Source organism: Dendrobates tinctorius, unplaced genomic scaffold (assembly GCF_039654945.1).
Source record: "Dendrobates tinctorius isolate UK_male_01 unplaced genomic scaffold, ASM3965494v1 ptg000022l, whole genome shotgun sequence".
Lineage (NCBI taxonomy): Eukaryota > Metazoa > Chordata > Amphibia > Anura > Dendrobatidae > Dendrobates > Dendrobates tinctorius.
The window spans coordinates 41,241,253-41,268,125 of record NW_027361690.1 but is presented as its reverse complement, the minus strand read 5'-3'; the positions used below and the strand labels follow the sequence as shown (position 1 = coordinate 41,268,125).

The window sequence follows — 26,873 nt, the reverse complement described above, 5'->3', positions numbered from 1 at the left end:
CAAAGAAGGACGGGCAGATAACATGAGGCATGCGGGGAAAATAAACGGACGACAGCCGTTTCACGTACACAGACGCGTCAACAGGTCCAGGTGTGTAATTATGTGATGTCATTTCCTTAAATAGGTATATGACTAACAACAAGTGAACATTTAAAATCATGAAAAAACATTTTCAATTAAAAACAAGTAACATAATTACATCTTCAAGCTGACTGAGAAACAGATCACAACGAGTTATTTTCTTTTTATCTTTTCAAAAAATCTTTTTACAATAAAGTAAAAATATAAGAAATTCCTTACAAAAAGATAAAATCCAACCTATCATTCAGTCCTATTGGACCCTGCGCTTTTGATTTAATTATCCATCTGGCTTCATGTCTCATCAAGAGTTTATTATGATTACCACCTTGTGGTGGAAATTTTACAATTTCTAAACCAGCAAAGCGTAATAATTCAGGGTTGGAGTTGTGTTTTTTTTGCATATGTTTTATCAAGCGCAAAGACCCTTTTCCTGTGCTAATGGAATGATAATGTTCTTGCTACAAGTGGTCTAATAGTTTTTCCTATGTAAAAAAATAAACAAGGACAAAACAAGATATATATACCACAAATTTACTTTTACAAGAAATAAAATCTTTTACCCAATGCTGAACGGGTCCGACACAATGGCCTCCGATTGGGAGGAATGACCACCGCAGGAGACTCAATGTTGCAAGCGGCCGACGGCAACGGCCGCAGCTTCTATAGTTGGACAGCAGGAAGCAGCACCTGAATCAAATGTGGCGGCCACTGAGGTGTCACCAGAGCAGGCAACTCTGGGAGCCATGGGACCACTGCTGGAGAAAGTGCGGAGCAGAAGGAACAGTGGAGACGCCTCCTCTAGTGGATCCTCATCCCATACTTATATTGTCGTGCAGGGTCCACTTTGCTGTAGTTTTGGGACCGCACCTGTCTTTTTCATATACAAGGGGCCGGGGTGCTTCTGGACTGTTGCTTTAATAGACTCGGTCATGACTACCACCTCATGCCACCTTGTTACAAAACACTGACAGCTGCATTTAACATCTAATCCTTATAAACAGGGAGGAAATGGTTGAGGAGGTAAAAGTGGCTGGGGCATTAGGAGGCAGCGACCATGCTATTTTAGAATTTTGGATAACTAGAGGAGGAAGACCTGTGAAGACTCAGACGTCAAGGTTAGATTTCAGAAAGGCAGATTTTAAGGGATTCAGAAAGAGAATTGGAGGGATCCAATGGCTGGTTATCCTTAAAGACAAAAATGTCCAGGAAGGATGGGAAATCTTGAAAAATGAAATTCTCAAAGCACAATTTTTAACAATTCCGAAAAGAGGGAAGAATAGGAAGCATTTAAGGAAACCAGGATGGATGAACACAGAACTTAAGCACATGCTAAAAAGGAAGAAAAAAATGTTTATAAAATGGAAAGAGGGAGGCATATCTAAAGAAGAATATAATGCTGTCTGCAGAACCTGCAGGGCACAAATCAGATTAGTAAAGCTGACAATGAATTGAGGCTTGCAAGAGATGTCAAAAGCAATAATAAAGGATTTTGGGGATATGTCAAAAGTAAAAGAAAAGTCAAAGATGCTATAGGATTTTTACAGGATGAAAATGATGAAATGGTAAGACAGGATGTTGAGAAGGCTGAACTTTTAAATTCCTATTTTGCATCTATTTTCTCTCAGAAAGGAAACGTAACATCAACTGTTCTTCACTGTCCTATTAAGGGAATAGAAGAATCCAGGATATCTATAAACAGAAAGATAGTGAGGAAACACTTAGCTAACCTACTGTAAATGAATTCAAGTCTCCAGGTCCAGATGAATTACACCCCAGAGTACTGAAGGAGATAGCAGAAGAAATTTTTGAACCCCTCTCCATAATCTTTGAAAATTCTTGGAGAACAGGAGAAGTCCCAGAAGACTGGAGAAGAGCAAATGTTGTTCCTATCTTCAAAAAGAGGAAGAAGGTGGACCCAGCCAACTATAGTCTGACTTCTATACCAGGAAAGATCTTTGAACAAATTATTAAACAACATGTATGTCAGTACCTGGATAAGAATGAAGTGATTAAACAGAGTCAGCATGGGTTTGTAACTAATAAGTCATGTCAGACTAACTTAATTTCCTTCTATGACGGAATCACTGATTGGGTGGATCAAGGAAATGCTGTAGATATAGTATATCTTGACTTCAGCAAAGCATTTGACAAAGTATCTCATACAATCCTTATTGAAAAAATGACTAAGTATGGAATGGACAACGCAACTGTTAGGTGGATTCATAACTGGCTTAGTCATCGGACCCAAAGAGTGGTCGTAAATGGCTGCACATCAAGTTGGAAGAATGTCTCAAGTGGGGTACCACAGGGCTCTGTCCTGGGCCCTGTATTGTTCAACATCTTTATCAACGATTTAGATGAAGGAATTGAGGGTAAACTGATTAAATTTGCTGATGACACAAAGCTAGGAGGGATAGCTAATACTAGAGAAGAGAGGATTCAAAAAGATATAAATAAACTGGAGCAGTGGGCAGCAACTAACAGAATGGTTTTTAACAGGAAAAATGCAAAGTACTACATCTGGGCAATAAAAATGAAAAAAGCATATACAGAATGGAAGGAATAGGGCTAAGCAACAGCACATGTGAAAAAGACTTGGGTATACTAATAGATCACAGACTGAATATGAGTCAACAGTGTGATGCAGCAGCAAAAAAGGCAAATGCAATTCTAGGATGTATTAACAGAAGCCTACAGTCTAGATCACGTGAAGTCATTATTTCCCTCTACTCCTCTTTGGTCAGACCTCATCTGGAATATTGTGTCCAGTTTTGGGCACCACATTTTAAAAAAGACATCAACAAACTGGAGCAAGTTCAGAAAAGAGCGACCAGAATGTTGACCGGTCTGCAAACCCTGTCTTATGAGGAAAGGTTGCAGGATTTGGGAATGTTTAGTTTGCAAAAGAGAAGACTGAGAGGAGACTTAATAGCTGTCTACAAATATCTAAAGGGCTGTCACATTGTAGAAGGAACATCTTTATTCTCATTTGAACAAGGAAAGAATAGAAGCAATGGGATGAAACTGAATGGGAGGCGACAGATTAGATGTTAGAAAAAACTTTTTGACAAAGTGATCAATGAGTGGAACAGGCTGCCACGAGAGTTCTCCTTCAATGGAAGTCTTCAAACAGAGGCTGGACAGACATCTGACTGGGATGATTTAGCGAATCCTGCTTTGAGCAGGGGGTAGGACCAGATGGCCCAGGAGGTCCCCTCCAACTCTACGATTCTATGATTCTATAACATTAACAAATGTTAACAAATCAGTATAACGGCGCTGAACTGACACTGTCTGTAGGTTACTGAGCACAATCCTGATGACAGGTTCACTTTAGCAGAAATAAACACTTGAAATAGATCACTCGGTTTGTAATGACTCTATATAATATATGAGTTCCACTTTTTATACTGAAGAACTGAAATAAATTAACTTTTTGATGATATTCTAATTTTGTGAGAAGCACCTGTATTTTCAGCATTAAGCGTGCAATATCTACTATTCTAAAATAAATGTAGTGGATACCCTAGAATTTTACAGGTAAAAAAACAAGGGATTTTTAATATTTTTTTAAAAGTAGAGATAGGAAATGTGATACAGTGCTGTGCAAATTAATTGGGACAAAGCATTTTTTTACGCTAAATCTAAGTTGGTTACCAGTCAGTGATTCAAACCAGTTTTAACTGCTTTGAACAGGCGCTCACACCTGTTCAAAGCAGTTAAAACTGGTTTGAATCACCGACTGGTAACCAAATTACGATTTTACTTAAAAAAATGATGTCCCAATTAATTTGCACAGCACTGTAAGATATTACAGTAATAAACCAGTCTTTTAAAAACACACAGAAGTAGCCAATGCTTTATTTAATAATGTATAAGGATCCCAGTGACACATATATTTACCCGGGCTTGGGTCAGACAAATTTATTCTTTTCATTTACATCAGAGCTTTAATGACTACCTTGGGATTTTTCTTTTATCGCTAATTCAGTAATTATTGCTCATAGCGAGCAAAATCTAATTTACTTGGCTAATTCTATTTCTTTTAAAGTCTGACCCTATAAAATAAATGACCTTCCTGAATATTGGGTATGTATCTTAGCAGAGTTCCAAAGGCAGCACACTCTTAGAGGTGGAGCATGCAGAATAGGCTGCATGCTGCCTTCTCGCCAGTTCAAGCATCGCTTGGGCCCTACTTAGTATAATCCCATGTTAATGACAGCAAGAGAGTAGGGGATATATTTAGCTGCAGTCCTGGATCTGTGACAACCACATGCTACCCCAGGTAAGGGGGTGTGTAGGGAAGGTGACCGGATGGACGGACTAGTCAGAGTGAAGAAGGAAAGGTTTGCACAGTGTAGGTAGGTGTCAGTTATTACAGTGGGGAAACAGCTAGGAAAGTGTAGTGGACGTGCAGTACCTTGGGTTGACCATTAGATGGCAGGGAGGAGTGTGAGCAAAGGACTTGACAACAGCTTAGGGCTTTAGAAACCGTTGGTCATGGGGGGCGGAGTGACAGTTTCAAGGAACCGGGTTAGCTATAAATACTGAGGGAGGGTTCCAGAAAGTTCCAGTCCCCAGGGGGAGCTCCAGTGACAGGACGACTGCTACAGTCTGTGCGCTGTGAGGTGAATCCAGACCAGGGGAACTGAGGAGAGAGAACGTCAGGGGGGTGGTCCTGACAGGAAAGTACCGCAAAAAGGACGAGACAGAGGCGAAACATACCGTGTGGAAGAAGACGTCTGACCAGTAAAATTACTGTTGGTGTACGGGCCTAAGGCGGCCACAGTGACGGACCTGTCAGCAGCGTCATCAAGTGAAGTAGGGACGGTACGTGCATGTACGTCCCTGGTGCTAAGGTACGGTGTGTAAAGCGGGCCTAGAAACGGAGGCTCAGGAAAGTGAAGTGAATTGAAGTGAAGTGCGGTGTACTTCAGAGGCCGTCAGGCGGACGGCAAGCGAATAAACCTGGACCTGTTGTACCCGAATGTGGCCTCCAATTGTCTCTGTACGTCTCTGCGCGGTATAACGAGGGATCACCCCCCTAGTCCGGCCCTCGCACCTCTACAGGTGCAAAGCTTGTACCAGCATGTTAACATGTGCTTGTCTGTATTGGGCCAGGATTCAGTAATATTAATGTTCAAATGCCACAATAACAGAAGAGGTGACGTACCAACTATTTGTAGTTACTTTAGGCTTTTGCCTCCTAATGGATTCAGCTTATTGTACTCAAGCATATAAAATGTAAGTCTTAAATAGGTTGTCGAGTCTTAAAGAGGTTGGCCAACCCCCTTCTTGAACTAAAAGTTTGACCCTGACAAAATAAAAAAACCCTATACTCATTTCCCGTACTGGCACCGTACTCGCGGTGTTGGCATTCGCTCTCGCCAAGGCGCTCGTGCAATGTTGGGACACGTGACCCTGGCGCCCAACACAGCATTAATGTTCTTACCTACGTGCAGATTGAAAATGAAGAGGAAGTCATAGAACAGCTGCAGCCTGGACTTCCTCTTCATCTTCAGTTCGTACATAGGCGGGGACATGTCACCAGCGCTGATTGGGCTTCGGGGTCATGTGTTACAACACCGCACATGAACCCCGGTGAGAGCGAGTGCCGACACCGTGGGAACGGCGCTGGCACGGGAGGCAAGTATAGGTATTTATTTTATTGGGGCCAAACATTTTGTTCAAGATTGGGTTGTCTTAGTAGTGGACAACCCCTTTAAGCTATAAGTCTGTAATCACTCTATGTGACTGCAGACTTGAGAATCCTCACATTGCGTGCACTCCACGCAGTGTGGGTTCTCAGATGCAAATGCAGGGAGCAGGCGGGTGGGTGACTGCAAGTATGCGATATGCATACTCCCGACCACATTCCAACAACATGGACACAGCCTCGCACAATGCAAGTGTGTCACATGACAGCTCGCTCCCTGTGCTGGCACTGAAGAATCCTCACAGTGTGCAGTGCATGCAATGTGAGGATTCACAAGTCTGCAGTCCCATACAGAGACACCAGACTTGTAACTCAGGACTTATAGGTTAAGACTGTACAACCCCTTTAATGATTTGGCCCCATAGAATCTAATGTGTGAATGAAGCCTAATGTGATATGTACAAGAGGATGAAAAGGAATGACCTTTGCAATGTGATCATAGCTCCCCTACATGTCCCTGTAGTATACCAGAGAGGAGACAGTTAAGCACTTTGAGATCTTAGGTGGTTTCACTCTGGAGTACCTGTGCTTCTGCACATTACTCAACGCTTAATGCGGTAAAGCAAGAAATGTTCTTGGAATTGATGACATGCCAACGTTAATGATTTATGCATGGGTTATTAAGTTGTAACTGTTGTTGTGAATGTTAAGCATAAGACAATAGAGCGATACAACAATGGCAAATGAGGACAACTTCAATTATGAATGAGTTAGGCCATGACTGCGCAGCTACTTCTGTCTCCACAGATACCAGCTCTTGACACAACATTCAAGAATCTGGACCTTTTCTGCAGGCTGCATGCATGAAATCGTCAGCTAACGTTAAGCGACTGCTACATGCAGCTGATCAGCGGTTAATTAATGACTAAGATTGGCCAGTGCAAATGCAGTGCAAGTCCCCCATACACATTAGACTAATGTCGGCTGAATTTGATTATATCAACAGGTTCAGAAGACACTCTGATATGTATGAGGGTCCCGTACATATTACTATTGTGGGAATTATGGTCCTGGCATGTCCAATTTCTGTCCCGCAGCGGAATCATTTCAGCAATGTTGACGCCAATGTTCTGGGTGAGTAAGGTATCTTGTTGCGTCAAATGCCGGCTGCGGCTCGTTGGCTTCAGTTCATCAATATTCCGTCAGACTGCTCTGAGGAAATGATAAAGGACCGTAGCTGAAGAGCGAACGCTCATTGGCTGCAGCTTGCATGTGGCACAACAAATCACATCACTCCCTGGGGACAGTGGTGCTCCCATTACTGGAATGGCGCCTCTTCAAGAGTCGAGAATAGATTCTTTTTCGTTTAATTAGGGTCCTGAACTGATTCAGATGGGGTTGTCCATTGGTGGACAAACACTTTAAAAGAATAAGTATTGAATGCAAGAGAACCTGAAAGTAGTATGGATTTTAAATCTACAGCATGAACATTTATTTTTGTGGATTTTCAGAGTGGACTTTACCCTTTGCAACGCATAGGGTGAAATCTAGCCAAATAAAAATCTCCAAGTAAAATAGGCATATTTTGCTGCAAATGCCACAGAGAATCTGCAAAGGATTTTTTCCTCTGTAATTTATGTCCAGTTAGGACATTCTGTAATAAAATGTAATAATAATGATGATGATAAAACATAGGTTAGGACACTGCCAATACATCAACTATAATTTATAATCAGTGCCTTGAAATAAAGTATTGATTTTCCAACTAAATGGACATTTCTGTGTGATTCCAAACTGTGGCTCACTAGTTTATGTATGTATTTACTCATTAGAGGGGGCGCACGATGTATGCTTTCAGCAATCTTTGGTGATTCCAGGGGTCCAAGTTGCTGAAGCCCCCTCCCCATCAGCTATTGGTGATCGCTGTGGAATTGTAATTTTTTGGCATTGAAAAAGAAATCAACATACGTGACATTGATTGTTTTCAGGTGGGGTACAGAGCTTAAGCTTCTCTGAGTGCACTTCTTGGATTTAGAGACAAAATGTTACTTGTTCAAAAGAATTGCGTTAAATTCATTGAAAATAGTCCATGAGCACCCCTGATTCTGACGTGCTTTTCCATTTTGCAGTGTGCCACTCCATTGCAGAGATATTTACTTTTGAAGTACACTATGTGAAATCTTTGTTTTGCAGTTCAACCGGGCATTTCATCAGTCTCCTCTGGAAGAGTGCACTTTCAACCATCCCTACCAGATGCTGTCAAGCACAACTTGGCAGCTGATTTAGTGGCCTCAGACACTGAAAAGTTGTGATTGGCAGCGTCTGAAGGAAAAGGGTGAAAATGCACACCCCCAGAGAAAGCAGTGAAGAAATGTCCAGTTGAACTACAAACGGAAATTTCACATTCTGCCCTGCAAAAGTAATGTTTGTGAATATCGCTAAAATGAAGTAACAGCGCAAAACAGTAAAAAGCAGCAGAATTAGGGAAGCTTGGGAATTTATCTATTTTTTTTAGCAAGTGACAAGTGCACTCAGAGAAGCTTTCAGCTCTGTACCTCAATGGAAAACTATTGACGTCACATGCATTGATTTCTACAGGGTTTTTATTATATGAAACTAATAAATTAAACATTCAGAGAGAAACTGATATCAATGTATGTATGGTATTTGTTAAAAAGAACCTGTCAGCAAGATTTTGCTATGTAAACTACATACAATGCTAAATTAGTGCTGGAATACTGATTAAATTGATACCTGCTTGAAGAAATCCGTTCTTTTGTTTTTGTGTAATGAGTATATAAAGTTTTGCTGTACTCATGTTTTCATGCATGAGGTGAGCTATGGGGTAGGACTAGGGGCAGTCTCTTTTCTTGTTGCTCTGGCCCCTCCGTCTGCCTCCTGTTTGAATGACAGGTCACTAATTCATCAGTGACCTGCCTCCTATTTTAAATATCACGCCTGCATAGTACTTTATTTTGTCTGCAAAAAACATTAGGTTTTCATCAAAATGGTAACGGCGGTGCATGCGCAATTGCGTCTAAAAGTCTACCACCGTTCCAGAGGACAAGCGTGGGAGTGCGCAGAAGTGGAGACCACGCAGTAAAGAAGACCGTAAACATTGCAATGGTCCTCTTGGCACGGTAGGTAGTGCATGTGCAGACTGAGAATTAGTATAGACTCTTAGATGCGCTGCCGCCATTTTGTTGGAGACCTAATTTTTTTGCATACAAAATAAAGTACCGGGCATACGTCAGCGCCATTTTGAGGGAGAGCTAATGTTTTTTGCACTGATGGATCAGTGACCTGTCATTCAAGCAGGAGGTAAATGAGGGGGCCAGAACAACAAGAAGAGACTACCCTTAGTCAATCCTCATAGTCCACCCCAATGAACACTAAACACTAATTATACCTGAACCACAAAATGGATTTCTCCACCGCAGGTATCACAATAATCAGTATTACAGCACTAATATGGCGCTGTCTTTAGTTTACATACTGTAGCAAAATCCAGCTGATAGGTTCTCTAACATTTTACTTAACATTTAACAAAATAGCATAAAGAATAACTAAATAGATAGGGGAAAGGGAAGGATGATCCTGCATCTAGACTATTATTATTGCACTGACTAGACTTTAGTTTTGCACTAGATTTATCACTTCGTCAGGATGGAAAGGTGATATTCCTGAAGAGATGGCGGTGTTAGGTTTTGACTCGTGGTCAAGGGAAAATCATGTGTTATCAATAAAATAGTAAAGTATCTATCTCGCATATTCAGTCAAGCCATGAGAACCACCTGTTCCAGATTTTGGAATGCTTGTCTAGTTTGTCCACCAAAATTGCTTTGCTATTAATCTTTCAATTGCTATATTGTCTCTCCAGTATCTTGGAATTAGGATTTTGGCTGCATGGATAATATGGGAAGTAAGGGGGGAATTTATAGCTGATGTTTATATATTGAATAGGTTTTGCATGATTTGTGTATATGTGATGTATATAGTATAGAATTTGCTCAAAATTGCCCAAAATTCTTTGTTATGGATACAATGTAGACAAATATGTAAATAATTTCCATCTCCCAAGAAATTGGAGAACATTTGGGATTAATTCTATGTACAAGTTCAGGTGTTTTATTCCACCTTGTCACTAGTTTATAGTTCATATCCTGAATTTACGTGTTTATAGAGACAGAATAAATTACAGTTCCACAGCGATCACCAATAGCTGATGGGAGAGGAGGACTACTAGACCTCTTCAAACACCAGATTTTGCCGAAACCATACACCAGCTCAGGGATTTTTACAGGGTATTTAGTTGAAATATTTTTTTAAGCAAGTGACAAGTCCTCTTTAAGAAACAGCGAACGGCCTCAAGCAAGAAATGAATGGAGCATAAGTAATATCTATGCCTATGGGGCAAGAAAAAGGCCTAGATGAACAAGCCATCATATAGCAGTATGTTGGCCATTTTCAAGTGACTTATTTTTAGTACAAGGCTGCAGACGCACAAGAACTAGTAATATGCAAGCTGTTCATTCCTCTGGAACCGTGCCCATTGAAGCCTGAACAACTCTTAATGTAGTGATTGCTGGAGACGCACTGACAGGTCGCACTAAGCTAAATTACTAACCTATATTTGGATGGGAAATGTGCAGTTTACAACCAGTAATCACATGAAGCCAGTAACGTCATGTGATCCGTACTATAGGTGCCACTAACACTGGTACCACTGGAAACTATAGGGAATCTTTACAATTTCCTGCAGCGGTAGTAATAACTACAACATGCAGGGACACTTTGAATTTGACGTCCACAGTACATGGAAATGAAGGATACTAATAATAAGATCTCAAACAGATCACAAACAGTCTGCCTGTTACCAGCCTGGGGGACTTTCTGCTGACCTCAACTGAATTCCATGCAGGTCTGTATCTAGAAGTGGATTCCCAAGTCAGGAGCCTGTAATAGCAGACAGACTGGTGCCTTAGACTTTTTTCATCAAGAACGTTGCCAAACATATGTATGGATTTAAAATGCTTAGCTGGGACCCACATAGATCTCTAGAGCAGAGTCTCCCAACGCTCATCATTGCAGTCGCTGGCTAATGCTTCCTGACCTGAAGGAGAAGGAATGGACCGTCACACAGACAACCAACATGCTCGCTCAGTCAAATCCTATTTACAGTGGGTGTGGAAAGTATTCAGACCCCTTTAAATTTTAAACTCTTTCATTGCAGCCTGTTGTGAACTCATTTTCTGGTCTGCCTCTGGTTTCTGGTGAGGGAACTGTTTGTGAGTTCTCTTTCCGGGCTCCCTCTGGTGGTGGTAGGAGGTAATGAAGCTGATCTAATTAACAGAGACCTGCCACCTGATAAGGACGACGACGATTGGACATCTGGAGTCTCAGACTGGATTTAAGACAGCCGACTCCCTATTCCCATGCTGGTGATTTTTTTCCTGCCTCCTGAGGTCTTGGTTTCCAGCTCAGTTCCTGTCTTCTCAAGCTAAGTTTTATCTGCTAATGTTCACATTTGATTTGGTTTTATCTATTCAGTTTCAGTGTGGTCAGCCAGCCCCGGCTGGGGCTGTGCTGAATTTCCACTCTTATGTTACTGTATGTGCCAGTTTTCTTTTTGTCCCTTATTAGATTGGCCTCTTTTTGCTCTGTTCTCAGAATATGCCAGAGTGCTGATATAGTGGGTGAAGTCTAGTGACTTCAGGGTTTTTTTGCTATCAGAAGTGTTGGATATTTTTTGCAGGGTTTTTGGCGTGATTGCAGACAGTATCTTTCCTTTCCTGTCCTTTCTAGTTAGTGTGGGCCCCATCGTTTGCTCAGCCTATTTTCCTACCTGTTTGTGCTTTCATCTTGTTTCACCGTCAATACATGTGTGGGGGCTGTCTATTCCTTTGGGGTCTGCTCTGGGGCAGTTTAGATTTCCCCTTTTCTTGCTTTAGGCTTATTTAGTCCTCCGGCTGTGACGAGGGGTCTAGAATCATCGTAGGTACACTCCACGGCTGCTGTTAGTTGTGTTGTTAGGATCAGGGGTCGGCAATCCGCGTAGTTACCAACCTCTCTGGTTTTCTGTGACTTAGCTTGGTTTTGTTTGCCTCATCAGTGACCCAATCATAACAGCAGCCATTTGGTAAATTCAAAAAAGTTCTTTTTTTTTCTGAATAGTGTACCCTCTGCACCCCATCTTGACTGAAAAAAAACAAACAAATTTTCGCAAAAAAAAAGAAAAACTGAAATATCTCATGGTCATAAGTATTCAGACCCTTTGCTCAGTATTGAGTAGAAGCATCCTTTTGAGCTAGTACAGCCATGAGTCTTCTTGTGAATGATGCAACAAGTTTTTCACACCTGGATTTGGGGATCCTCTGCCATTCTTCCTTGCAGATCCTCTCCAGTTACATCAGGTTGGATGGTGAACGTTGGTGGACAGCCATTTTCAGGTCTCTCCAGAGATGCTCAATCGGATTTGATGCTCAATAGGATTTAGGTGAGGGCTCTGGCTGGGCCAGTCAATAATGGTCACAGAGTTGTTCTGAAGCCACTCCTTTGTTATTTTAGCAGTGTGCTTAGGGTCATTGTCTTGTTGGAAGGTGACCCTTTGGCCAAGTCTGAGGTCCAGAGCTCTCTGGAAGAGGTTTTCATCTAGGATATCTCTGTACTTGGCCGCATTCTTGTTTCCTTCAATTGCAACCAGTCATCTTGTCCCTGCAGCTAAAAAACACCCCCAGAGCATGATGCTGCCAACACCATGTTTCACTGTTGGGATTGTATTGGGCAGGTGATGAGCAATGCCTGGTTTTCTCCACACATACCACTTAGAATTATCACCAAAAAGTTCTATTTTCATCTCATCAGATCAGAGAATCTTATTTCTCATAGTCTGGGAGTCCTTCATGTGTTTTTTTAGCAAACTCTATGCAGGCTTTCATATGTATTGCACTGAGGAGAGGCTTCCGTCGGCCATAAAGGTCCGACTGGTGGAGGGATGCAGTGACTTTGTGGAACTTTCTCCCATCTCCCTACTGCATCTGTGGAGCTCAGCCACAGTGATTTTGGGGTTCTTCTTTACCTCTCTCACCAAGGCTCTTCTGCCACGATTGCTCAGTTTGGCTGGATGGCCAGGTCTAGGAAGACTTTTGATGGTCCCAAATTTCTTCCATTTAAAGATTATGGAGACCACTGTGCTCTTAGGAACCTTGAGTACAGCAAAAATTATTTTGTAACCTTGGCTCTGAGCTCCTTGGCCAGTTCCTTTGCCCTCATGATTCTCATTTGGTCTGACATGCACTGTGCGGTCTTATATAGACAGGTGTGTGCCTTTACAAATCAAGTCCTATCAGTTTAATTAAACACAGCTGGACTCCAATGAAGGACTAGAACCATCGCAAGGAGGATCACAAGGAAATGGACAGCATGTGACTTAAATATGAGTGTTTGCGCAAAGGGTCTGAATACTTATGACCATGTGATATTTCAGTTTTTCTTTTTTAATGAATTTGCAAAAATTCCTACATTTCTGTTTTTTTTCAGACAAGATGTGGTGCAGAGTGTACATTAATGAATAAAAAAAAGAACTTTTTTGAATTTACCAAATGGCTGCAATGAAACAAAGAGTGAAAAATGTAAAGGGGTCTAAACACTTTCCGTACCCACTGTACATAACATTCATGGTCACTTCTCCATTCATTCTCCAAGATATAGGACCTGAATCTATGAGATATCTAAGACATATGCAGTGGATCCCAATACCCCATTACGTACAGTTATTGCACCTAAACTACATATTACATATAACTATGGGCACAGAAGTCCTGTGCCTAAAGGTATCCCTATATGTGTATTTATACAGTGGGGAGAAAAAGTATTTATTTAGTCAGCCACCAATTGTGCAAGTTCTCCCACTTAAAAAGATGAGAGAGGCCTGTAATTGACATCATAGGTAGACCACAACTATGAGAGTCAAAACGAGAAAACAAATCTAGAAAATCACCTAGTCTGATTTATTTTGCAAATTATGGTGGAAAATAAGTATTTGGTCACCTAAAAGCATGCAAGATTTCTGGCTCTCACAGACCTGTAAATTCTTCTTTAAGAGGCTCCTCTGTCCTCCACTCATTATCTGTAGTAATGGTACCTGTTTGAACTTATCAGTCTAAAAGACACCTGTCTACAACCTCAAACAGTCACACTCCAAACTCCACTATGGTGAAGATCAAAGAGCTGTCGAAGGACACCAGAAACAATTGTAGCCCTGCACCAGGCTGGGAAGACTGAATCTGCAATAGGCAAGCAGCTTGGTGTGGGAGCAATAATAAGAAAATGGAAGATATACGAGACCACTGATAATATCCCTCGATCTGGGGCTCCATGCAAGATTTCATCCCGTGGGGTCAGAATGATCACAAGAACGGTGAGCAAAAATCCCAGAACCACACGGGGGGACCTAGTGAATGTTCTGCATAGTCATGGGACCACCATAAAAGCTAGCATCATTAACACACAACACCGCCAGGGACTCAGATCCTGCAGTGCCCCCTGCTTAAGCCAGTAAATGTCCAATTTGATAGAGACCATTTGGATTATCCAGAAGAGTATTGGGAGAATGTCATAGGGACTGATGAAACCAAAGTAGAACTGTTTGGCAGAAACAAAACTCGTCATGTTTGGCGTAGACACAATGCTGAGTTGCATCCAAAGAACACCATACCTACTGTGAAGCATGGGGGTGGCAACATCATGCTTGTAGGCTGTTTCTCTGCCAAGGGACCAGGACGACTGATCCGTGTACATGAAAGAATGAATGGGGCCATGTATGGTGACATTTTTAGTGCAAACCTCCTTCCATTAGCAAGGGCATTGAAGATGAAACGTGGATGGGTCTTTCAGCATGATAATGATCCCAAGCACACCGCCAGGGCAACGAAGGAGTGGCTTTGTAAGAAGCATATGAAGGTCATGGAGTGGTCTAGCTAGTCTCCAGATCGCAACCCTATAGAAAACCTTTGGAGGGATTTGAAAGTACTGAGCAATACGTGACAGGCCCAAACATCACTGCTCTAGAGCAGATCTGCATGGAGGAAGGAGCCAACATACCACGAACAGTGTGCCAACCTTGTGAAGACTTACAGGAAACTTTGACCTCTGTCATTGCCAACAAAGGATATAAAACAAAAATATTGAGATTAACTTTTGCTAATGATCAAATACTTATTTTCCACCATAATTTGCAAGATAAATGTTGCCAAATCAGACAAGGTGATTTTCTGGATTTGTTTTCTCAATTTGACTCTCATAGTTGTGGTCTACCTATGATGTCAATTACAGGCCTCTCTCATCTTTTTAAGTGGGAGAACTTGCACAATTGGTGGCTGACTAAATACTTTTTCTCCCCAATGTATAAATACACATATAGGGCTGCCTTTAGGCACAGGTCTTCTGTGCCCATAGGTATATGTAATATGTAGTTTAGGTGCAATAAAATCCCACCAGAAGCCAATGCCTCACCCTTGACCTATACTGGGCACTTATTATAATTAGATCATAATTTGAGCTCTAAAGCTGCTCTCTTTAGGGATTCATTTTACTAAAAGTTTAGATAAATTCACCCTTGTATTTGTCTCAAAGGAAACTGACAACAACCAAATCGTCCAAAAAAAAAAAAAAGAAAGGGAGTTAATGACCTTATAAGCAGAGGTTACACCACTTGTAGCATCATGTCTTGTGCTGTTTCCAGGGCTTCTGTCTGCAGGCTATGTGGGGAACAGTTCAGACTTGTACTAGTGATGTACGTTCCCAACCTTCTACGCCAGCTACGCTCACCTCGATATATACACCATGTTTAGTCTCCCCCTTTATGCACTAATAATAATTGCATTTTAATCATTAGTTCGCACTGCAGATGTTTGTGATTCATATAGCACTTCAGCTCCAATGTGGTCATTATCCAAGTCCCAGAATGGTCACATATGCACTAAATAAACAGCAAAAGAGCAGGTTATGCGTCTCAGCTTCTAATTTCCAGGATTTTAAAGCGGGGAGGATTCAGCATGTACAAGTAATTACCATCACAGAAACCTTGACATAGAAAGCAATTGATCCAGGATTATAGTGTTTATTGTAATTATTGTATCTTTCTACAATTCAGCCATTAGCTGGACCGAATGGGCAAATTGAAGACTAAGGTATATGGCCAAAATGATTGTGCCCCGATTGTTGTGTACAGGTTTACTAATAAAGAATATGCTGTAGACAAATGTAAACATTTCTCATCAGTAATGAGAACACATTCCTCGTCGGGCTCTTCTATTAACCCCTTCACCCCCAAGGGTGGTTTGCACGTTCATGACCGGGCCAATTTTTACAATTCTGACCACTGTACCTTTATGAGGTCATAACTCTGGAACGCTTCTATGGTTCCCGGTGATTCTGACATTGTTTTCTCGTGACATATTGTACTTCATGTTAGTGGTAAAATTTCATTCAAATAACTTGCGTTTATTTGTGAAAAAAACGGAAATTTGGCAAAAATTTTGAAAATTTCGCAATTTTCCAACTTTGAATTTTTATGCCCTTAAATCACTGAGATACGGCACACAAAAAACTTGATAACTAACATTTCCCACATGTTTACTTTACATCAGCACAATTTTGGAACCAAAATTTTTTTTTGTTGGGAAGTTATAAGGATTAAAAGTTGACCAGCGATTTCTCATTTTTACAACACCATTTTATTTTTAGGACCACATCACATTTGAAGCCACTTTGAGGGGTCTATATGATAGAAAATACCCAAAAGTGACACCATTCTAAAAACTGCACCCCTTAAGGTGCTCAAAACCACATTCAAGAAGTTTATTAACCCTTTAGGTGCGTCACAGGAATTTTTTTGAATATTTAAAAAAAAATGAACATCTAACTTTTTCACAAAAAAAATACTTCAGGTTCAATTTTTTTTATTTTACCAAGGGTAACAAGAGAAATTGGACTGCAAAAGTTATTGTGCAATTTGTCCTGAGTACGCTGATACCTGATTTGTGGGGGGGGAACGACTGTTTCGGCGCATGGCAGAGCTCAGAATGGAAGGAGCGCCGTTTGACTTTTTCAATGCAAAATTGGCTGGAATTCAGATCGGACGCCATGTCACGTTTGGAGAGTCCCTGATGTACCTAAACAGTGGAAACCCCCTACAAGTGTCCCCATTTTGGAAACTAGACCCCCCAAGGAACTTATCTAGATATGTGGTGAGAACTTTGAACCCACAAGGGCTTTACAGAAGTTTATAACGTACAGCGGTACAATTAAAAAATCATATTTTTTCCACAAAAATGATCTTTTCACCCTCAATTCTTATTTTTCCAAGGGTAACAGCACCCTAAAAGTTATTGTGCAATTTTTCCTGAGTACGCTGATACCCCACATGTGGGGGTAAACCACTATTTGGGCGCATGGCAGAGCTCGGAAGGGAAGCAGCGCCATTTGACGTTTTTGGCTGGAATTGAGATCGGACACCATGTCGCGATTGGAAAACCCCTGATGTACCTAAACAGTGGAAACCCCCCACAAATGACACCATTTTGGAAACTAGACCCCCTAAGGAACTTATCTAGATGTGTGGCGAGAACTTTGAACCCCCAAGGGCTTCACAGAAGTTTATAACATAAAGCCGTACAATTAAAAAATCATATTTTTTCCACAAAAATGATCATTTCACCCTCAATTCTTATTTTTCCAAGGGTAACAGCACCCTAAAAGTTATTGTGCAATTTGTCCTGAGTACGCCGATACCCCACATGTGGGGGTAAACCACTATTTGGGCGCATGGCAGAGCTCGGAAGGGAAGCAGGGCCATTTGACGTTTTTGGCTGGAATTGAGATCGGACACCATGTCGCGATTGGAAAACCCCTGATGTACCTAAACAGTGGAAACCCCCCACAAATGACACCATTTTGGAAACTAGACCCCCTAAGGAACTTATCTAGATGTGAGGTGAGCACTTTGAACCCCCCAAGGGCTTCACAGAAGTTTATAATGCCAGGGCATGAAAATAAAAAAATCGTATTTTTTCCACAAACATGATCAATTATTCCCCAATTTTTTTATTTTCCCAAGGGTAACAGGAGAAATTGAACCCCAAAAGTTGTTGTCCAATTTGTCCTGAGTAAGCTGACACCCCATATGTGGGAGAAAACTACTGTATGGACACACGTCAGGGCTCGGAAGGGAAGTAGTGATGTTTTGGAATGCAGACTTTGATGGAATGGTCTGCGGGTGTCATGTTGCCTTTGGAGAGCCCCTAATGTACCTAAACAGTGGAAACACCCACAAATGAACACATTTTGGAAACGAGAACCCCTAAGGAACTTATCTAGATGTGTGGTGAGCACTTTGAACCCCCAAGGGCTTCACAGAAGTTTATAATGCCCGGGCATGAAAATAAAAAAATCGTATTTTTTCCACAAACATGATCAATTAGTCCCCATTTTTTTCATTTTCCCAAGGGTAACAGGAGAAATTGGACCACAAAAGTTGTTGTCCAATTTGTCCTGAGTACGCTGACACCCCACATGTGGGAGAAAACTACTGTATGGACACACGTCGGGGCTCGGAAGGGAAGCAGTGCCATTTTGGAATGCAGACTTTGATGGAATGGTCTGCGGGTGTCATATGCGTTTGGAGAGCCCCTGATGTACCTAAACTATTGAAACTCCCCACAAGTGACCCCATTTTGGACACTAGACCCCCCACGGAACTTATCTAGATGTGTGGTGAGCACTTTGAACCCCCAAGTGCTTCACAGAAGTTTATAACGCTCGGACGTGAAAATAAAAAAAATCATTTTTTTCCACAAAAATGATATTTTTGCCCCCAATTTTTTATTTTCCTAAGGGTAACAGGAGAAATTGGACCCCAAAAATTGTTTTGCAATTTGTCCTGAGTAGGCTGATACCCTACATGTGGGGGTAAAACACTGTTTGGGCGCATGGCAGAGCTTGGAAGGGAAGGAGCACCATATGACTTTTTCAACTCTTGGCTGGAATTGAGATCAGACGCAATGTTGCATTTGGAGAGCCCCTGATGTGCCCAAACAGTGGAAACCCCCAATTCTAACTCCAACCCGAACCCCAACACACCCCTAACCCTAATCTCAGCCCTAACCCTAGCCCTAACCCTAACGGAAAAATGGAAATTAATACATTTTTTTAATTTTATTATTTTTCCCTAACTAAGGGGGTGATAACGGGGGTTTGATTTACTATTTATGGCGGTTTTTATTTTTGGCAGCTGTCGCACGCTAAAAGACGCTTTTTATTGTAAAAATAGTTTTTGCATCACCACATATTGAGAGCTATAATTTTTCCGTATTTTGACCCACCGAGTCATGTGAGGTCTTATTTTTTGCGGGACGAGTTGACGTTTTTATTGGTACCATTTTCGGGCACGTGACATTTTTTGATCGCTTTTTATTCCGATTTTTGGGACGCAGAATGAACAAAAACCAGCGTTTCATGAATTTCTTTTGGGGGAGTGCGTTTACACCGTTCCGCGTGCGGTAAAATTGATAAAGCAGTTTTATTCTTCGGGTCAGTACGGTTACAGCGATACCTCATTTAGGTCTTTTTTTATGTTTTGTCGGTTTTTTGCAATGAAAACTATTTTATATAAAAAATAATTATTTTTGCATCGCTTTATTCTGCGAGCTATAACTTTTTATTTTTTCGCTGATGATGCTGTGTGGCGGCTCGTTTTTTGCGGGACAAGATGACGTTTCCAGCGGTACCATGGATATTTATATGCATCTTTTTGATCACGCGTTATTACACTTTTTGTTTGGTGGTATGATAATAAATCATTATTTTTTGCTTCGTTTTTTATTTTTATTTTTTAAGGGGTTCGCTAAAGGGGTTAACTAATGGGACAGTTTTATAGGGCGGGTCGTTACGGACGCGGCGATACCTAATATGTGTACTTTTATTGTTTTGTTTTTTTTTTTATTTTCAAAAAATGAATTTATTGGGGAATATTTTTTTTTTTTTTTTTACTAATTTATTTGGCGATTTTTTTAAAATTATTTTTACACTTTTTTTTATTTTTTTTTTACTTTATTACATAGTCCCAGGTGGGACATCACTGTCCTGTGACAGATCGCTGATCTGTCACATCACAGATCACTGTGACAGATCAGCAATCTGTCACAGGCATTGAAGAAGACTTCCTCTTGCCTGCGCTTTGCAGGCACTGAGGAAGCCAGCTTCCTCCAGGCCCCCGAAGGCCCCCGTCGCCATCTTGGATTCGGGGGCCCAGGAGGAAAGGAGCCCCCCGCAGCAGCGCTGCACATTGCGCTGCCGTGGGGGGCTCAGGGAAGCACGGAGGGAGCCCCCTCCCTGCCGATGCTTCCCTTTAACTCCCGGTACACCGCGATCATGTTTGATCGCGGTGTGCAAGGGGTTAACGTGTCGGGGGCGGTCCACGACCGCCCCTGACACATTGTGCCGGGTGTCAGCTGTGATAATCAGCTGACACCCGGCCGCGATCAGCGGCGCTCACCAAGTGGGCGCCGCTGATCGCGGTAGACGTACTATCCCGTCCATGGGCATAGTATGGGCCCGGGTCCCATGGACGGGATAGTACGTCGGATGTCAGGAAGGGGTTAATGAGTTTATAGTAAGAAGAGATTCTATTTTGCAAGCAATCATTATAGCTGTGACGTATGCTGAGATAACAAGATAGGTTACGTCCGAGAGTGGACCCTCTGGATCGCGGCACTGGAGCTCCCAGGGGTGAGTGCGCCAGGTGGTGCCGACCCCTATACAGGGGCCGTTAGGGGCAGACCCTCAGAAGACAGATACCGCGACTGCTAGAACCAAGAGGGGCGGCTCGAAGGACTGAGTGGAGGGTGCCGGACTGAGAACTGGAGTATAGGACTGGGCACTGGAGTACAGTATGGAGACACGGAGTGCGGGACGGAGACACGAAGCACAGGACTGGGCAGCGGAGTGTAGGACTGGGCACTGGAGCACAGGACGAAGGCACGGAGTACAGGACGAAGGCACGGAGTACAGGATGGAGACACGGAGTGCGGGACGGAGCAGAGGCACGGAGTACAGGACTGGGCAGAGGCACGGAGTACAGGACTGGGCAGAGGCACGGAGTACAGGACTGGGCAGAGGCACGGAGTACAGGACTGGGCAGAGGCACGGAGTACAGGACTGGGCAGAGGCACGGAGTACAGGACTGGGCAGAGGCACGGAGTACAGGACTGGGCAGAGGCACGGAGTACAGGACTGGGCAGAGGCACGGAGTACAGGACTGGGCAGAGGCACGGAGTACAGGACTGGGCAGAGGCACGGAGTACAGGACTGGGCAGAGGCACGGAGTACAGGACTGGGCAGAGGCACGGAGTACAGGACTGGACAGAGGAATGTAAGGAGTGAGAAGGGGAGAAACCCCTAAACACCCAGGCCAGGATACCGCACGGAAGTCCACACGATAATCAGGCGTCTCCACCATGTTGGAGACGCCTGATATACCCTGCAGAAGTCGGCTGATTGGGCGCTCAGACCGCTGGGCGGCGCTGCAGGGTTAAAGGATCTGCAGAGCGCGCGCCCGCGGCCTAAGGCGCCCGCAGGAAGCCGGCACACGCTGGACGGAGGAGAAGGAAGAGGAGGCGGGCACAGAGCGGCGCGGCGAGCGCAGGTAAGTAAAGGCGGCGGCAGGCCCCGCTGTTGCTGGAACGGCGGCGGCTACCGCCGCCGACGTGACAGTACCCCCCCCTTTACGTCTCCCCTTCTTGAGGTTAGACAAAAACCTCTTTAAAAGACGAGGAGCATTAATATTCTCTTTAGGCTCCCAGGACCTCTCCTCGGGACCAAAACCCTTCCAACCAACAAGGTAGCGGGTACGCCCCCGAACTTTTTTCACGGCAAGAATCTCTTTCACCTCAAAGACATCATCAGCCCCTACTGGCTGAGGAGAAGAAGGGGGAACTGAGCAGTACCGATTCAGCACAACAGGTTTAAGGAGCGAGACATGGAAGGCATTAGGGACCCGAAGCGAAGCCGGCAACTTCAATTTATAAGCCACGTTATTAATGCGTCCCTAGACCTGGAACGGGCCAAAGTACTGAGGACCCAGTTTGTAAGAAGGCAACTTCAAACGGATATACTTAGTTGACAGCCAAACTTTGTCGCCAGGTTGGTAAGGTGGAAGGTCCCTGTGCCTCTTATCTGCATGTCTTTTAATCCGGATACTGGATCTTTCAAGAGCTTCTCTGGTCTCCTTCCAGACTTGAGAAAATTCGGTGGCGAGGGCATCTGCTGCAGGAACACCAGAAGGCGTAGGGAGAGGTAGTGGAACACCAGGGTTCTGGCCGGAAACCATGAAGAACGGCGTTTTGGTGGTGGACTCACTGGGGTGGTTGTTGTGGGCAAACTCTGCCCACGGCAGAAGAGACACCCAGTTGTCTTGATGGGCGTTCGAGAAGTGACGCAGGTAGGCTGTTAATACCTGATTGATTCGCTCAACTTGCCCATTGGACTGAGGGTGATAAGCAGAGGAGAAGTCCAGAGATATACCCATGAGCTTGCTGAGTGCCCTCCAGAAACGGGAGGTAAATTGGACTCCGCGATCGGAGACAATTCGTTGAGGAAGTCCGTGAAGCCTAAAGGTCTGGTGTATGAAGACCTTGGCCAGCTCAGATGCCGTGGGTAATCCGGGCAGAGGGATGAAATGGGCCATTTTGGAGAACCGATCGACCACTACTAAGATGGTAGTACATCCGGAAGAACGTGGAAGATCGGTGATGAAATCCATACCAATTTGTCACCAAGGGGCTTCAGGAGGAGGCAAAGGGTGGAGCAGGCCGGACGGCAGACTTCTAGGTACCTTGTTCAGAGCACAAGCCGTACAGGAGGCTACAAAATCAGTCACATCTTGGCGAAGGGATGGCCACCAGTAGTAGCGCGAAAGAAGGCTGAGGGTTTTCTTGACCCCGACGTGACCCGCAACCTTGGAAGAATGCCCCCAATCCAGGACCTCAGATCTCTTATTCTGTGGAACGAAGGTCTTGCCTGGCGGGATGGGAGAAAGCGTCACAGGCGCCACGGTGACAATTTTGGCAGGCTCAATGATGTGAGATGAACCCTCCTCAACCTCAGGTGATTGTAGGGACCTGGACAGAGCATCTGCCTTGATGTTTCTGTCCCCCGGTCGAAAATGGAATTTGAAGTCAAACCGGGAGAAATATAGCGACCACCTGGCTTGCCTGGAGTTGAGCCTTTGCGCAGACTGAAGATATGCCAAGTTCTTGTGGTCAGTGAAGATTATGAATGGATGAACCGCCCCTTCCAAAAGATACCGCCACTCCTCCAGGGCCATCTTAATGGCCAGTAATTCCCGGTCCCCAATGGCATAATTGCATTCTGCGGGAGAGAACGACCTAGAGAAGAATCCACATGGTGCCACTTGACCAGAAGTCATCCGCTGAGAAAGCACCACTCCCGCACCAGTAGAAGAGGCATCCACTTCTAGGATGAAGGGCCTATTAACCAACGGTCGATGTAGAATCGGGGCGGTAGCAAAGGACTGCTTCAAAGCAAGAAAGGCCTCTTCAGCCTCTGGAGTCCAGGCATTTGGTTTGGTCCCCTTCCTGGTCAGGGCAGAGATGGGCTTGGTTACCGAGGAGAAGAAGGGAACGAACTGTCTGTAATAGTTCGCAAAACCCAGGAACCGCTGGATCGCTTTTACTCCAACCGGACGTGGCCACTTGAGCACGGCAGCCAATTTTTCGGGATCCATCATTATTCCAGAATCCGTGATGATATACCCTAGGAAAGGCAACGAGGACTGCTCGAACAGACACTTTTCTAGTTTGGCGTAGAGTCTGTTCTCCCGTAGACATTGCAGAACCAGCCGAACACTTTTTCTGTGAGTGGATAAGTCGGGGGAAAAGATGAGTATGTCATCTAAGTATACCACGACAGAAGAGTAGAGTTGGTCTCGGAAGATCTCATTAACGAACTCCTGAAAAACCGCCGGGGCATTGCAGAGACCAAAGGGCATAACCAAATACTCGTAATGGCCGTCCCGAGTATTGAAGGCCGTCTTCCATTCATCCCCGGAGCGGATTCGGATCAAGTTATAGGCTCCCCGCAGATCCAATTTGGTGAAGATCCGGGCCCCTCTCAAGCGGTCAAAGAGTTCTGGGATCAGCGGCAGGGGATACCTATTCTTGACCATGATACTGTTCAGGCCTCGGTAGTCAATACATGGCGGAAGGGATCCGTCTTTCTTCCGGACGAAAAAGAATCCTGCTCCAGCAGGAGAAGATGACTTCCGAATAAAACCCCGAGCCAAGTTCTCCTGGACATATTCAGACATGGCAGCGGTTTCTGCCGGCGACAGGGGATAAATTCTTCCCCTGGGAGGGATTGCTCCTGGCAACAGCTCAATAGGGCAGTCATAGGCACGACGCGGCGGTAGAATCTCAGCCTCCTTCTTACTGAAGACGTCGGCAATTGAGTGGTAAGCCGTAGGAAGCCCAGGAAGATCGATAGGAGCTTGCTGCGGACTGGGGCGAGATACCGGCAACAGACAGCGTTTATGGCAGAAGTGTCCCCAACGGAGGATCTCCCCGGAATGCCAGTCTAGAACGGGCTCGTGTGACGAAGCCAGGGTAAGCCGAGGAGCACGGCATGAGACACACTAGGCAAAACATAAAAGGCGATTTTTTCTCGGTGAAGAGCTCCAACTTGTATCTCCACCTCAAGAGTGACCATGGTGATAGGTTCAGGTAGCGGTTTGCCATCCACGGAAGCGATGGAGCGCGGACTCTCTAATGTCACAACCGGAATTCGCAGCTGGTCCACTTCCTTGAGCCGGATGAAGTTACCAGCCGCACCCCAGTCCACATACGCCTCCACAGATCTGCGCTCCTGACCTGAAACAATTAAAGCCGAAATAGTAAGGGGTAGAGAGGAATCGGTGTCACCTAGGGAGGCCTCTCTTACCTGGCCTAGGCGGAGGCGTTTCCCGGCCGCACTGGGCACGTGCGCACAAAATGGTTAGCCCCGCCACAATAAAGGCAAAGGCCCTGTGTCCTTCTCTCCCTGCGTTCCTGCTATGACAACCTCACACGGTCTACTTGCATGGGCTCAGGAGTGGAATTACTGGAAGACGCTGGAGAGCGGGGAATGGGCGCCTGGTATAACCGAGAAGATCTCTTCTCCCTAACTGACTCCCGGGAGCGTTCCTGGAACCGTAAATCAATACGGGTAGCTAGGGATATGAGATCCTCCAGAGTGGTAGCGGTGTCCCGGCCAGCCAGCTCATCCTTTATTTTACCCGAGAGTCCCCTCCAAAAGGCCCCAACCAAAGCCTCGTTATTCCACCCCAGTTCAGAGGCCAGGGTCCGGAAGCGGATAGCATATTGACCGACGGTGAGGGAGCCTTGGCGAAGATTGAAAAGAGCCTCCGTGGTGGAGGCCACACGGCCAGGCTCATCAAATACCCTGCGGAAAGTATCCAGGAAGTTGTGGATGCTAGATACCGCCGGGTCATCTCTCTCCCAGAGGGGATTTACCCAGGCTAAGGCCTCTCCCTCTAAATGGGACACAATGAAAGCTACCTTGGCCCGATCCGAGGGGTATTGCTGAGGCAGGAGCTCGAAGTGCAAACGGCACTGGTTCAAAAAACCCCGACACAACTTGGGGTCACCGCTAAACCTGGGAGGTTTCCCCAAGCGTGGTGGAGGATGGGATAGGGGATCCCGAGGTAGGGCAGAAGCGGCAGCAGAGGACTGTAGCGATTGGAGTCGGTCGTCCACGGACGCCATGTAGCTAAGAATGTGGGATTGGGCGTCACGCTGCTGTGCGAGCTCCTGCTGGAGTCCTGCTAGCAACGGGGCGTTCCCCGGGTCGGTGGTTTGTAAGGCGGAAAGGCGGGTGTCCATGGACTTCATAAAAGACATTATTCTAGTCTGATTTTCACGCAAAAAGAGCAATTCTTTTTGGGTGGCCGCTGAGGCGCTAGCAGGGTCCATGGCCTGATTATGCTGTGACGTATGCTGAGATAACAAGATAGGTTACGTCCGAGAGTGGACCCTCTGGATCGCGGCACTGGAGCTCCCAGGGGTGAGCACGCCAGGTGGTGCTGACCCCTATACAGGGGCCGTTAGGGGCAGACCCTCAGAAGACAGATACCGCAACTGCTAGAACCAAGAGGGGCGGCTCGAAGGACTGAGTGGAGGGTGCCGGACTGAGAACTGGAGTATAGGACTGGGCACTGGAGTACAGGATGGAGACACGGAGTGCGGGACGGAGACACGAAGCACAGGACTGGGCAGCGGAGTGTAGGACTGGGCACTGGAGCACAGGACGAAGGCACGGAGTACAGGATGGAGACACGGAGTGCGGGACGGAGCAGAGGCACGGAGTACAGGACTGGGCAGAGGCACGGAGTACAGGACTGGGCAGAGGCACGGAGTACAGGACTGGGCAGAGGCACGGAGTACAGGACAGAGCAGAGGCACGGAGTACAGGACTGGGCAGAGGCACGGAGTACAGGACTGGGCAGAGGCACGGAGTACAGGACTGGGCAGAGGCACGGAGTACAGGACAGAGCAGAGGCACGGAGTACAGGACTGGGCAGAGGCACGGAGTACAGGACTGGGCAGAGGCACGGAGTACAGGACTGGACAGAGGAATGTAAGGAGTGAGAAGGGGAGAAACCCCTAAACACCCAGGCCAGGATACCGCACGGAAGTCCACACGATAATCAGGCGTCTCCACCATGTTGGAGACGCCTGATATACCCTGCAGAAGTCGGCTGATTGGGCGCTCAGACCGCTGGGCGGCGCTGCAGGGTTAAAGGATCTGCAGAGCGCGCGCCCGCGGCCTAAGGCGCCCGCAGGAAGCCGGCACACGCTGGACGGAGGAGAAGGAAGAGGAGGCGGGCACAGAGCGGCGCGGCGAGCGCAGGTAAGTAAAGGCGGCGGCGGCGGCTACCGCCGCTGACGTGACAATATCAATGAGATATGTCTGGGTTACACTTGACATGGATGGATCTTTTGAGGGCTGATGATGAGGAGACCACACAAAACGGGTGATGTGCAGCCGTAACAAATGCCATTTT

General features: G+C 45.1%; 1 protein-coding gene across 2 annotated transcripts in view; it reads right to left on the bottom strand.

Moving 5' to 3' along the window:
- The window catches only part of MAN2A2 (mannosidase alpha class 2A member 2), a 243,957-nt gene that overhangs the window by 183,682 nt on the left and 33,402 nt on the right, over positions 1-26,873 (bottom strand). The gene's annotated exons all lie outside the window — the stretch shown is intronic.